Here is a 14,945-nt window from a genome sequence, read left to right on the forward strand (position 1 = left end):
TTCATGGTAGGCATGTGCAGTGAATGACTATCGATGGTTCATATCATGCAGCATCAGGGAGAGTTCATGGTAGGCATGTGTATTGAAGTGAATGGCTATCGATGGCACTTGCCATGCAGCGTCAGGGAGACTTCAGGTCAGGCATGTGCAGTGAATGACTATTGATGATACTTGCCATGCAGAGCCAGGGAGTGTTCATGGTAGGCATGTGCCGTGAATGTCTATCGAAGTTACTTGCCATGCAGCATCAGGGAGAGGTCGTTGTAGGCATGCGCAGTGAATGATTATCGATGGTACATGTCATGCAGCATCAGGGAGAGTTCATGGTAGACATGTGTATTGAAGAAAATTGCTATCGATGGTGCTTTCCATGCAGCGTCAGGGAGAGTTCATGTTAGGCATGTGCAGTGAATGACTATCAATTGTAGTTGCCATGCAGCATCAGGGAGAGGTTGTGGTAGTCATGTGCAGTGAATGACTGTCAATGGTACTTGCCATGCAGCGTCACAGAGAGTTTGTGGTAGGCATGTGCCATGAATGACTATCGAAGGTACTTGCCATGCAGCGTCAGGGAGAGTTCATGGGAGGCATGTGCAGTGAATGACTATCGATGGTGTATGTCATGCAGCATTAGGGAGAGGTCATTGTATGCATGTGCAATGAATGACTATTGATGGTTCATGTCATGCAGCATCAGGGAGAGTTCATGGTAGGCATGCGCAGTAAATGATTATCGATTGTACATGTCATGCAGCATCAGGGAGAGTTCATGGTAGACATGTGCAGTGAATGACTATCGATGGTACATGTCATGCAGCATCATGGAGAATTCATGGTAGGCATGTGCAGTGAATGACTATCGATCGTACATGTCATGCAGCATCAGGGAGAGTTCATGGTAGGCATGTACAGTGAATGACTATCAATGGTTCATGTCATGCAGCATCAGGGAGAGTTCATGGTAGGCATGTGCAGTGAATGACTATCGATGGTTCATATCATGCAGCATCAGGGAGAGTTCATGGTAGGCATGTGTATTGAAGTGAATGGCTATCGATGGTACTTGCCATGCAGCGTCAGGGAGAGTTCAGGTTAGGCATGTGCAGTGAATGACTATCAATGATACTTGCCATGCAGAGCCAGGAAGAGTTCATGGTAGGCATGTGCCGTGAATGTCTATCGAAGGTACTTGCCATGCAGCATCAGGGAGAGGTTGTTGTAGGCATGTGCAGTGAATGACTATCGATGGTACATGTCATGCAGCATCAGGGGGAGTTCATGGTAGGCATGCGCAGTGAATGATTATCGATGGTACATGTCATGCCGCATCAGGGAGAGTTCATGGTAGACATGTGTATTGAAGAAAATTGCTATCGATGGTGCTTTCCATCCAGCGTCAGTGAGAGTTCATGTTAGGCATGTGCAGTGAATGACTATCGATCGTACCTGTCATGCAGCGTCAGGGAGAATTTGTGGTAGTCATGTGCAGTGAATGACTATCGATCGTACCTGTCATGCAGCGTCAGGGAGAGTTTGTGGTAGTCATGTGCAGTGAATGACTATCAATGGTACTTGCCATGCAGCGTCACAGAGAGTTTGTGGTAGGCATGTGCAGTGAATGATTATCGATGGTGTATGTCATGCAGCGTTAGGGAGAGGTCGTTGTATGCATGTGCAATGAATGACTATTGATGGTTCATGTCATGCAGCATCAGGGAGAGTTCATGGTAGGCATGCGCAGTAAATGATTATCGATTGTACATGTCATGCAGCATCAGGGAGAGTTCATGGTAGACATGTGCAGTGAATGACTATCGATGGTACATGTCATGCAGCATCATGGAGAATTCATGGTAGGCATGTGCAGTGAATGACTATCGATCGTACATGTCATGCAGCATCAGGGAGAGTTCATGGTAGGCATGTACAGTGAATGACTATCAATGGTTCATGTCATGCAGCATCAGGGAGAGTTCATGGTAGGCATGTGCAGTGAATGACTATCGATGGTTCATATCATGCAGCATCAGGGAGAGTTCATGGTAGGCATGTGTATTGAAGTGAATGGCTATCGATGGTACTTGCCATGCAGCGTCAGGGAGAGTTCAGGTTAGGCATGTGCAGTGAATGACTATCAATGATACTTGCCATGCAGAGCCAGGAAGAGTTCATGGTAGGCATGTGCCGTGAATGTCTATCGAAGGTACTTGCCATGCAGCATCAGGGAGAGGTTGTTGTAGGCATGTGCAGTGAATGACTATCGATGGTACATGTCATGCAGCATCAGGGGGAGTTCATGGTAGGCATGCGCAGTGAATGATTATCGATGGTACATGTCATGCCGCATCAGGGAGAGTTCATGGTAGACATGTGTATTGAAGAAAATTGCTATCGATGGTGCTTTCCATCCAGCGTCAGTGAGAGTTCATGTTAGGCATGTGCAGTGAATGACTATCGATCGTACCTGTCATGCAGCGTCAGGGAGAATTTGTGGTAGTCATGTGCAGTGAATGACTATCAATAGTACTTGCCATGCAGCGTCACAGAGTGTTTGTGGTAGGCATGTGCAGTTAAATATTATTGATGGTACTTGCTATGCAGTGTCAGGGAGAATTTGTGGTAGGCATGTGCAGTGAATGACTATCAATTGTACTTGCCATGCAGCATTTTGGGGGTTATGGTAGGCATGTGCAGTGAATGACTATCGATCGTACCTGTCATGCATCATCAGGGAGAATTTGTGGTAGGCATGTGCAGTGAATGACTATCAATTGTACTTGCCATGCAGCATCAGGGGAGGTTATGGTAGGCATGTGAAGTGAATGACGATCGATGGCACTTGCCATGCAGCATCAGGGAGAGGTTATGGTACACATGTGCAGTGAATGACTATCAATAGTACTTGCATGCAGCATCAGAGAGAGTTCATGGTAGGCATGTGTATTGAAGTGAACGGCTTTCGATGGCACTTGCCATGCAGCATCAGGGAGAGTTCATTTTAGGCATGTGCCGTGAATGAGTATCGATCGTACATGTCATGCAGCGTAAGGGAGAGTTTGTGGTAGTCATGTGCAGTGAATGACTATCAATGGTACTTGCCATGCAGCGTCACAGAGAGTTTGTGGTAGGCATGTGCAGTGAATGATTATTGATAGTACTTGCTATGCAGTGTCAGGGAGAGTTTGTGGTAGGCATGTGCAGTGAATGACTATCAATTGTAGTTGCCATGCAGCATCAAGGAGAGGTTGTGGTAGGCATGTGAAGTGAATGACGATCAATGGTACTTGCCATGCAGCATCAGGGAGCGGTTGTGGTACGCATGTGCGGTGAATGACTATCAATAGTACTGGCCATGCAGCATCAGGGAGAGTTCATGGTAGGCATGTGCAGTGAATGACTATCGATGGTATATGTCATGCAGCGTTAGGGAGAGGTCGTGGTAGGCATATGCAGTGAATGACTATCAATGGTACATGTCATGCAGCGTCAGGGTGAGTTCATGGTAGTCATGTGCAGTGAATGACTATAAATGGTACTTGCCATGCAGCGTCACAGAGAGTTTGTGGAAGGCATGTGCAGTGAATGATTATTGATGGTACTTGCTACATAGTGTCAGGGAGAGTTTTTGGTAGGCATGTGCAGTGAATGACTATCAATTGTACTTGCCATACATCATCAGGTAGAGGTTGTGGTAGGCATGTGAAGTGAATGACGATAGATGGTACTTGCCATGCAGCATCAGCGAGAGGTTGTGGTAAAAATGTACAGTAAATGACTATCAATGGTACATGTCATGCAGCGTCAGGGAGAGTTCATGGTAGGCATGCTCAGTGAATGGCTATTGATGGTACTTGCCATGCAGCGTCAGGGAGAGTTCATGATGGGCATGTGCAGTAAATTATTATTGATGGTACTTGCTATGCAGTTTCAGGGAGAATTTGTGGTAGGCATGTGCAGTGAATGACTATCAATTGTACTTGCCATGCAGCATCAGGGGAGGTTATGGTAGGCATGTGAAGTGAATGACGATCAATGGCACTTGCCATGCAGCATCAGCGAGAGGTTATGGTACACATGTGCAGTGAATGAGTATCAATAGTACTTGCATGCAGCGTCAGAGAGAGTTCATGGTAGGCATGTGTATTGAAGTGACCGGCTATCGATGGCACTTGCCATGCAGCATCAGGGAGAGTTCATTTTAGGCATGTGCCGTGAATGACTATCGATCGTACATGTCATGCAGCATCAGGCAGAGTTCATGGTGGCATGTGTATCGAAGTGAATCACTATCGATGGTACTTACCATGCAGCGTCAGGGAGAGCTCATGGTAGGCATATGCTGTGAAGACTAAAGATGGTACTTGCCATGCAGCATCAGGGAGAGTTCATGGTAGGCATGTACATTGAATGACTATTGATGGTATATGTCATGCAGTGTTAGGGAGCGGTTGTAATAGGTATGTGCGGTGAATGACTATCGATGGTACATGTCATGCAGCATTAGGGAGAGTTCATGGTAGGCATGCGCAGTGAATGGCTATCGATGGTACTTGCTATGCAGTGTCAGGGAGAGGTTGTGGTACACATGTGCAGTAAATGACTATCAATAGTACTTGCCATGCAGCATCAGGGAGAGTTCATGGTAGGCATGTGTATTGAAGTGAACGGCTATCGATTGTTCATGTCATGCAGCGTCAGGGAGAGTTTGTGGTAGTCATGTGAAGTGAATGACTATCAATAGTACTGGCCATGCAGCATTAGGGAGAGTTCATGGTAGGCATGTGCAGTGAATGACTATCGATGGTATATGTCATGCAGCGTTAGGGAGAGGTCGAGGTAGGCATATGCAGTGAATGACTATCAATGGTACATGTCATGCAGCGTCAGGGTGAGTTCATGGTAGTCATGTGCAGTGAATGACTCTAAATGGTACTTGCCATGCAACGTCACAGAGAGTTTGTGGTAGGCATGTGCAGTGAATGATTATTGATGGTACTTGCTACATAGTGTCAGGGAGAGTTTTTGGTAGGCATGTGCAGTGAATGACTATCAATTGTACTTGCCATGCATCATCAGGTAGAGGTTGTGGTAGGCATGTGAAGTGAATGACGATAGATGGTACTTGCCATCCAGCATCAGCGAGAGGTTGTGGTACGCATGTGCAGTGAATGACTATCAATGGTACATGTCATGCAGCGTCAGTGAGAGGTCATGGTAGGCATGCTCAGTGAATGGCTATCGATGGTACTTGCCATCCAGCGTCAGGGAGAGTTCATGGTAGGCATATGCAGTGAATGACTATTGATGGTACATGTCATGCAGCATCAGGGAGAGTTCATGGTGGCATGTGTATCGAAGTGAATCACTATCGATGGTACTTACCATGCAGCGTCAGGGAGAGCTCATGGTAGGCATATGCTGTGAATGACTAAAGTGGTACTTGCCATGCAGCATCAGGGAGAGTTCATGGTAGGCATGTGCTGTGAATGACTATCGATTGTACATGTCATGCAGCGTAAGGGAGAGTTTGTGGTAGTCATGTGCAGTGAATGACTATCAATGGTACTTGCCATGGAGCGTCACAGAGAGTTTGTGGTAGCCATGTGCAGTGAATGATTATTGATAGTACTTGCTATGCAGTGTCAGGGAGAGTTTGCGGTAGGCATTTGCAGTGAATGACTATCAATTGTAGTTGCCATGCAGCATCAAGGAGAGGTTGTGGTAGGCATGTGAAGTGAATGACGATCAATGGTACTTGCCATGCAGCATCAGGGAGAGGTTGTGGTACGCATGTGCAGTGAATGACTATCAATAGTACTGGCCATGCAGCATCAGGGAGAGTTCATGGTAGGCATGTGCAGTGAATGACTATCAATGGTATATGTCATGCAGCATTAGGGAGAAGTCATGGTAGGCATATGCAGTGAATGACTATCAATGGTACATGTCATGCAGCGTCAGGGTGAGTTCATGGTAGTCATGTGCATTGAATGACTATAAATGGTACTTGCCATGCAGCGTCACAGAAATTTTGTGGTAGGCATGTGCAGTGAATGATTATTGATGGTACTTGCTGCATAGTGTCAGGGAGAGCTTTTGGTAGGCATGTGCAGTGAATGACTATCAATTGTACTTGCCATACATCATCAGGTAGAGGTTGTGGTAGGCATGTGAAGTGAATGACGATAGATGGTACTTGCCATGCAGCATCAGCGAGAGGTTGTGGTACGCATGTGCAGTGAATGACTATCAATGGTACATGTCATGCAGCGTCAGGGAGAGTTCATGGTAGGCATGCTCAGTGAATGGCTATCGATGGTACTTGCCATGCAGCGTCAGGGAGAGTTCATGGTGGGCATATGCAGTGAATGACTATTGATGGTACATGTCATGCAGCATCAGGGAGAGTTCATGGTGGCATGTGTATCGAAGTGAATCACTATCGATGGTACTTACCATGCAGCGTCAGGGAGAGCTCATGGTAGGCATATGCTGTGAATGACTAAAGATGGTACTTGCCATGCAGCATCAGGGAGAGTTCATTGTAGGCATGTACATTGAATGACTATTGATGGTATATGTCATGCAGTGTTAGGGAGCGGTTGTAATAGGTATGTGCGGTGAATGACTGTCGATGGTACATGTCATGCAGCATTAGGGAGAGTTCATGGTAGGCATGCGCAGTGAATGGCTATCGATGGTACTTGCTATGCAGTGTCAGGGAGAGGTTGTGGTACACATGTGCAGTAAATGACTATCAATAGTACTTGCCATGCAGCATCAGGGAGAGTTCATGGTAGGCATGTGTATTGAAGTGAACGGCTATCGATTGTTCATGTCATGCAGCGTCAGGGAGAGTTTGTGGTAGTCATGTGAAGTGAATGACTATCAATAGTACTGGCCATGCAGCATCAGGGAGAGTTCATGGTACGCATGTGCAGTGAATAACTATCAATGGTACATGTCATGCAGCGTCAGGGAGAGTTCATGGTAGGCATGCTCAGTGAATGGCTATCGATGGTACTTGCCATCCAGCGTCAGGGAGAGTTCATGGTAGGCATATGCAGTGAATGACTATTGACGGTACATGTCATGCAGCATTAGGGAGAGTTCATGGTGGCATGTGTATCGAAGTGAATCACTATCATTGGTACTTACCATGCAGCGTCAGGGAGAGCTCATGGTAGGCATATGCTGTGAATGACTAAAGATGGTACTTGCCATGCAGCATCAGGGAGAGTTCATGGTAGGCATATACATTGAATGACTATTGATGGTATATGTCATGCAGTGTTAGGGAGTGGTTGTAATAGGTATGTGCGGTGAATGACTATCAATGGTACATGTCATGCAGCGTTAGGGAGAGTTCATGGTAGGCATGCGCAGTGAATGGCTATCGATGGTACTTGCTATGCAGTGTCAGGGAGAGGTTGTGGTACACATGTGCAGTGAATGACTATCAATAGTACTTGCCATGCAGCATCAGGGAGAGTTCATGGTAGGCATGTGTATTGAAGTGAACGACTATCGATTGTTCATGTCATGCAGCGTCAGGGAGAGTTTGTGGTAGTCATGTGAAGTGAATGACTATCAATGGTACTTGCCATGTAGCGTCACAGAGAGTTTGTGGTAGGCATCTGCAGTGAATGATTATTGATGGTTCTTGCTATGCAGTGTCAGGAAGAGTTTTTGGTAGGCATGTGCAGTGAATGACTATCAATTGTACTTGCCATGCAGCATCAGGGAGAGGTTGTGGTGGGCATGTGAAGTGAATGACAATCGATGGTACTTGCCATGCAGCATCAGGGAGAGGTTGTGGTACGCATATGCAGTGAATGACTATCATTAGTACTTGCCATGCAGCATCAGGGAGAGTTCATGGTAGGCATGTGTAGTGAATGACTATCGATGATATATGTCATGCAGCGTCAGGGAGAGGTCGTGGTAGGCATGTGCAGTGAATGACTATCAATGGTACATGTCATGCAGCTTCAGGGAGAGTTCATGGTAGTCATGTGCAGTGAATGACTATCAATGGTACATGTCATGAAGCGTCAAGGAGAGTTCATGGTAGGCATGCGCAGTGAATGGCTATCGATGGTACTTACCATGCAGCGTCAGGGAGAGTTCACGGTAGGCATGTGCAGTAAATGACTATCAATGGTTCTTGCCATGCCGCATCAGTGAGAGTTCTTGGTAGGCATTTGCAGTGAATGACTATCGATGGTACATGTCATGCAGCGTCAGGGAGAGTTCATGGTATGCATTTGTATTGATGTTAATGGCTATCCATGTTACTTGCCATGCAGTGTCAGGGAGAGTTCATGGTAGGCATATGCCATGAATGACTATCGATGGTACTTGCCATGCAGCATCAGGGAGAGTTCATGTTAGGCATGTGCTTTGAATGGCTATCGATGGTATATGTCATGCTGTGTTAGGGAGAGGTTGTAATAGGTATGTGCTGTGAATGACTATCGATGGTACATGTCATGCAGTGTCAGGGAGAGTTCATAGTAGGCATGTGCAGAGAATGACTATCGATAGTACTTGTCATACGGTATCAGAGAGTTTTTGTGGTTGGCATGTGCAGTGAATGACTATCAATGGTACTTTCCATGCAGCGTCAGGGAGAGCTCATGGTAGGCATGCACAGTGAATGACTCACAATGGTACTTGCCATGCAGCGTCATGGAGAGTTCATGGTAGGCATGTGTAGGGAAGTGAATGGCTATTGATGGTGTTTGCCATTCAGCGTCAGGGAGGGTTCATGGTAGGCATTTGGAGTGAATCACTATCGATGGTACATGTCATGCAGCGTGAGGGAGAGTTCATGGTAGGCATGTGTCATGAAGTGGATGGCTGGCGGTGGTACTTGCCATGCAGCGTCAGGGATAGTTCATGGTAGGAATGTGCAGTGAATGACTATCAATGGTACATGCCATGCAGCATCAGGGAGAGTTCATGGTAGGCATGCACAGTGAATGACTATTGATGGTGTTTGCAATGCAGCATCAGGGAGAGTTCATGGTAGGCATGTGCAGTGAATGACTATCGATCGTACATGTCATGCAGCGTAAGGGAGAGTTTGTGGTAGTCATGTGCAGTGAATGACTATCAATGGTACTTGCCATGCAGCGTCACAGAGAGTTTGTGGTAGGCATGTGCAGTGAATGATTATTGATAGTACTTGCTATGCAGTGTCAGGGAGAGTTTGTGGTAGGCATGTGCAGTGAATGACTATCAATTGTAGTTGCCATGCAGCATCAGGGAGAGGTTTTGGTAGGCATGTGAAGTGAATGACGATCGATGGTACATGTCATGCAGCATCAGGGAGAGATTGTGGTACGCATGTGCAGTGAATGACTATCACTAGTACTGGCCATGCAGCGTCAGGGAGAGTTCATGGTAGGCATGTGCAGTGAATGACTATCAATGGTATATGTCATGCAGCATTAGGGAGAGGTCGTGGTAGGCATGCACAGTGAATGGCTATTGATGGTGCTTGCCATGCAGCATCAGGGAGAGTTCATGGTAGGCATTTGGAGTGAATCACTATCGATGGTACATGTCATGCAGCAGGAGGGAGAGTTCATGGAAGGCATGTGTCGTGAAGTGCATGGCTGTGGTGGTACTTGCCATGCAGCATCATGGAGAGTTCATCGTAGGCATTTGCAGTGAATGACTATCGATAGTACCTGCCATGCAGCGTCAGGGAGAGTTTGTGGTAGTCATGTGCAGTGAATGACTATCAATGGTACTTGCCATGCAGTGTCACAGAGAGTTTGTGGTAGACATGTGCAGTAAATTATTATTGATGGTACTTCCTATGCAGTGTCAGGGAGAATTTGTGGTAGGCATGTGCAGTGAATGACTTTCAATTGTACTTGCCATGCAGCATCAGGGGGAGGTTATGGTAGGCATGTGAAGTGAATGACGATCGATGGCACTTGCAATGCAGCATCAGGGAGAGGTTGTGGTACACATGTGCAGTGAATGACTATCAATGGTACTTGCATGCAGCGTCAGGGAGAGTTCATGGTAGGCATGTGTATTGAAGTGAACGGCTATCGATGGCACTTGCCATGCAGCGTCAGGGAGAGTTCATTTTAGGCATGTGCCGTGAATGACGATCGATCGTACATGTCATGCATCGTAAGGGAGAGTTCATGGTAGGCATGCACAGTGAATGACTATTGATGGTGCTTGCAATGCAGCATCAGGGAGAGTTCATGGTAGGCATGTGCAGTGAATGACTATCGATCGTACATGTCATGCAGCGTAAGGGAGAGTTTGTGGTAGTCATGTGCAGTGAATGACTATCAATGGTACTTGCCATGCAGCGTCACAGAGAGTTTGTGGTAGGCATGTGCAGTGAATGATTATTGATAGTACTTGCTATGCAGTGTCAGGGAGAGTTTGTGGTAGGCATGTGCAGTGAATGACTATCAATTGTAGTTGCCATGCAGCATCAGGGAGAGGTTTTGGTAGGCATGTGAAGTGAATGACGATCGATGGTACATGTCATGCAGCATCAGGGAGAGGTTGTGGTACGCATGTGCAGTGAATGACTATCACTAGTACTGGCCATGCAGCGTCAGGGAGAGTTCATGGTAGGCATGTGCAGTGAATGACTATCAATGGTATATGTCATGCAGCGTTAGGGAGAGGTCGTGGTAGGCATGCACAGTGAATGGCTATTGATGGTGCTTGCCATGCAGCATCAGGGAGAGTTCATGGTAGGCATTTGGAGTGAATCACTATCGATGGTACATGTCATGCAGCAGGAGGGAGAGTTCATGGAAGGCATGTGTCGTGAAGTGCATGGCTGTGGTGGTACTTGCCATGCCGCACCAGGGAGAGTTCATCGTAGGCATTTGCAGTGAATGGCTATCGATGGGGTATGCCATGCAACATCACAGAGAGTTCATGGTAGGCATGTGTAATGAAGTGGATGGCTATTGATGCTACTTGCCATGCAGGGTTAGGGAGAGTTCATTTTAGGCATGTGCAGTGAATGACTATCAATGGTCCATGTCATGCAGCATCAGGGGGAGTTCATGGTAGGCATGTGTATTGAAGTGAATGGCTATCGATGGTACTTGCCATGCAGCGTTAGGGAGAGTTCATGTTAGGCATGTGTATTGAAGTGAATGGCTATCGATGGTATTTGCCATGCAGCATCAGTGATAGTTCATGGTAGGCATGTGCCATGAATGACTATCGATGATAAGTGCAATGCATCGTCAGGGAGAGTTCACGGTAGGTATGTGCAGTGAATGACTATCGATGGTGTATGACATGCAGTGTTAGGGAGAGGTCGTTGTAGGCATGTGCAGTGAATGATTATCGATGGTTCATGTCATGCAGCATCAGGGAGAGTTCATGGTAGGCATGTGTATTGAAGTGAATGGCTATCGATGGTACTTGCCATGCAGCGTCAGGGAGAGTTCATGTTAGGCATGTTCAGTGAATGACTATCGATGATACTTACCATGCAGAGCCAGGGTGAGTTCATGGTAGGCATGTGCCATGAATGACTATCGAAGATACTTGCCATACAGCGTCAGGGAGAGTTCATGGTAGGCATGTGAAGTGAATGACTATCGATGGTGTATGTCATGCAGCGTTAGGGAGAGGTCGTTGTAGGCATGTGCAGTGAATGACTATCGATGCTACATGTCATGCAGCATCAGGGACAGTTCATGGTAGACATGCGTAGTGAATGATTATCAAAGGTACATGTCATGCAGCATCAGGGAGAGTTCATGGTAGACATGTGTATTGAAGAAAATTGCTATCGATGGTGCTTTCCATGCAGCGTCAGGGAGAGTTCATGTTAGGCATGTGCAGTGAATGACTATCGATCGTACCTGTCATGCAGCATCAGGGAGAGTTCATGGTAGGCATGCGCAGTGAATGACTATCAATGGTACATGTCATGCAGCGTCAAGGAGAGGTTGTGGTAGGCATGTGCAGCGAATGACTATCGATCGTACCTGTCATGCAGCATCAAGGAGAGTTCATGGTAGACATGTGCTGTGAATGACTATCGATGCTAAATGTCATGCTGCATCAGGGAGAGTTTGTGGTAGGCATGTGTAGTGAATGACTATCAATGGTATTTGCCATGCAACGTCAGGGAGAGTTCATGTTAGGCATGTGCAGTGAATGGCTATCGATCGTACCTGTCATGCAGCATCAGGGAGAGTTCAGGGTAGGCATGCGCAGTGAATGACTATCAATGGTACATGTCATGCAGCGTCAAGGAGAGGTTGTGGTAGGCATGCGCAGCGAATGACTATCGATCGTACCTGTCATGCAGCGTCAGGGAGAGTTCATGGTAGGAATGCGCAGTGAATGACTATCGATGCTAAATGTCATGTTGCATCAGGGAGAGTTTGTGGTAGGCATGTGTAGTGAATGACTATCAATGGTATTTGCCATGCAACGTCAGTGAGAGCTTAAGGTAGGCATGTGCAGTGAAGACTATTGATGGTGCTTGTCATGCAGCGTCAGGGAGAGTTCATGGTAGGCATGTGCCGTGAATGACTATTGTTAGTACTTGTCATGTGGTATCAGGTAGTTTTTGTGGTTGGCATGTGCAGTGAATGACTATCAATGGTACTTGCCATGCAGCGTCAGGGAGAGCTCATGGTACACACATGTGTAATGAATGACTCTCAATGGTACTTGCCATTCAGCGTCAGGGAAAGTTCATGGTAGGCATGCGCAGTGAATGACTCACAATGGTACTTGCCGTGCATCGTCGGGGAGAGTTCATGGTAGGCATGTGTAGTGAAGTGAATGGATATTGATGGTATTTGCCATGCAGCGTCAGGGAGAGTTCATGGTAGGCATTTGGAGTGAATCACTATATATGGTTCATGGCATGCAGCGTGAGGGAGAGTTCATGGTAGGCATGTGTCGTGAAGTGCATGGCTTTGGTGGTAATTACCATGCAGTGTCAGGGAGTTCATGGTAGGAATGTGCAGTGAATGACTTTCGATGGTGCTTGCCATGCAGCATTAGGGAGAGTTCATGGTAGGCATTTGCAGTGAATGACTATCGATGGTACTTGCCATGCAGCGTCAGTGAGAGTTTATGGTAGGCATTTGCAGTTAATGACTATCGAAAGTACATGTCATGCAGCATCAGGGAGAGTTCATGGTAGGCATGTGTATTGAAGTGAATGACTATCAATGGTACTTGTCATGCAGCATCAGGGAGAGTTCATAGTAGGCATGTGCAGTGAATGACTATCGATGGTTAATGTCATGCAGCATCAGGGAGAGTTCATGGTAGGCATGTGCAGTGAATGACTATCGATGGTTCATGTCATGCAGCATCAGGGAGAGTTCATGGTAGGCATGTGCAGTGAATGACTATCGATGGTTCATGTCATGCAGCATCAGGGAGAGTTTATGGTAGGCATGTGTGTTGAAGTGAATGGCTATCGATGGTACTTGCCATGCAGCGTCAGGGAGTGTTCATGTTAGGCATGTGCAGTGAATGACTATCGATGATACTTACCATGCAGAGCCAGGGAGAGTTCATGGTAGGCATGTTCCGTGAATGACTATCGAAGGTACTTTCCATGCAGCGTCAGGGAGAGTTCATGGTAGGCATGTGAAGTGAATTACTATCGATGGTGTATGTCATGCAGCGTTAGGGAGAGGTCATTGTTGGCATGTGCAGTGAATGACTATCAATGCTATATGTCATGCAGCATCAGGGAGAGTTCATGGTAGGCATGACCAGTGAAGGATTATCGATGGTACATACCATGCAGCATCAGGGAGAGTTCATGGTAGACATGTGTATTGAAGAAAATTGCTATCAATGGTGCTTTCCATGCAGCATGAGGGAGAGTTCATGTTAGGCACGTGCAGTGAATGACTATTGATGGTACTTATCATGCAGCGTCAGGGAGAGTTCATGGTAGGCATGTGCTGTGAATGACTATCGATAGTACCTGCCATGCAGCGTCAGGGAGAGTTCGTGGTAGTCATGTGCAGTGAATGACTATCAATGGTACTTGCCATGCAGTGTCACAGACAGTTTGTGGTAGGCATGTGCAGTAAATTATTATTGATGGTACTTCCTATGCAGTGTCAGGGAGAATTTGTGGTAGGCATGTGCAGTGAATGACTTTCAATTGTACTTGCCATGCAGCATCAGGGGGAGGTTATGGTAGGCATGTGAAGTGAATGACGATCGATGGCACTTGCCATGCAGCATCAGGGAGAGGTTGTGGTACACATGTGCAGTGAATGACTATCAATGGTACTTGCATGCAGCCTCAGGGAGAGTTCATGGTAGGCATGTGTATTGAAGTGAACGGCTATCGATGGCACTTGCCATGCAGCGTCAGGGAGAGTTCATTTTAGGCATGTGCCGTGAATGACGATCGATCGTACATGTCATGCATCGTAAGGGTGAGTTTGTGGTAGTCATGTGCAGTGAATGACTGTCAATGGCACTTGCCATGCAGCGTCACAGAGAGTTTGTGGTATGCATGTGCAGTGAATGATTATTGATAGTACTTGCTATGCAGTGTCAGGGAGAGTTTGTGGTAGGCATGTGCAGTGAATAACTATCAATTGTAGTTGCCATGCAGCATCAGGGAGAGGTTGTGGTAGGCATGTGAAGTGAATGACGATCGATGGTACTTGCCATGCAGCATCAGGGAGAGGTTGTGGTACGCATGTGCAGTGAATGACTATCAATAGTACTGGCCATGCAGCGTCAGGGAGAGTTCATGGTAGGCATGTGCAGTGAATGACTATCGATGGTACATGTCATGCAGCATCAGGGTGAGTTCATGGTAGTCATGTGCAGTGAATGACTATAAATGGTACTTGCCATGCAGCGTCACAGAGAGTTTGTGGAAGGCATGTGCAGTGAATGATTATTGATGGTACTTGCTATATAGTGTCAGGGAG

The sequence above is a fragment of the Ambystoma mexicanum genome, chromosome 13, assembly GCF_040938575.1.
Source record: "Ambystoma mexicanum isolate Mex_15411 chromosome 13, UKY_AmexF1_1, whole genome shotgun sequence".
Lineage (NCBI taxonomy): Eukaryota > Metazoa > Chordata > Amphibia > Caudata > Ambystomatidae > Ambystoma > Ambystoma mexicanum.